A 608-nucleotide genomic window follows, 5' to 3' on the forward strand; every position below is an offset into this window, starting at 1 on the left:
GGCCTGGGAGGTGGGGGACAGGGAGAAAATTCCAGAATGGCTCCTCCGCCAGTGGTGAGGGGGTTCGGCTGGATGTCGGTTCCTCCTTGAGCTCCTGCCTGTCCCCTCCTGCTGGGCCTGGAAGGGGCTGGGTCTACTGCCGCCTCCTTCAGGAAGTCCTCCTTACCTAACGTCCCCAGCAGGTCTACACCCAAGCTCCGTGATGTGGCTTCTTCCCTGGGGTGCTCCCTTTTGCGCATTTACAGTTATTCCTGTGACTGTTACACCAATGCCCTTCACCACGCACGCAGGTGCACACACACGCGCGCACACACGCACACACATGTACACACACACACATGTACACATGCATATGCACATACACAGGACTAAAAGCATGCGAAAGGCAGGCCTGGCCTCTGGCTCGAGCCCACCTCCACTGTGACCCTCGGCCTAGCTGGGTCTGGGCCGCACACAGGAACTCAGCAAACACGCCGAACGAGGGGATGAAGGAATGAAGGTGCCCCGCTCCGGGAGGCAGGGGGAGCAGAGAGCCCACCTGCCACCGTGGCAAGGAAACGTGCAGAATGCTAAAAGTGAAAAACGGGCAGATTTAATTCGGGGGTAGG

The sequence above is a fragment of the Pteropus vampyrus genome, unplaced genomic scaffold (genome assembly GCF_000151845.1).
Source record: "Pteropus vampyrus isolate Shadow unplaced genomic scaffold, Pvam_2.0 Scaffold176, whole genome shotgun sequence".
Lineage (NCBI taxonomy): Eukaryota > Metazoa > Chordata > Mammalia > Chiroptera > Pteropodidae > Pteropus > Pteropus vampyrus.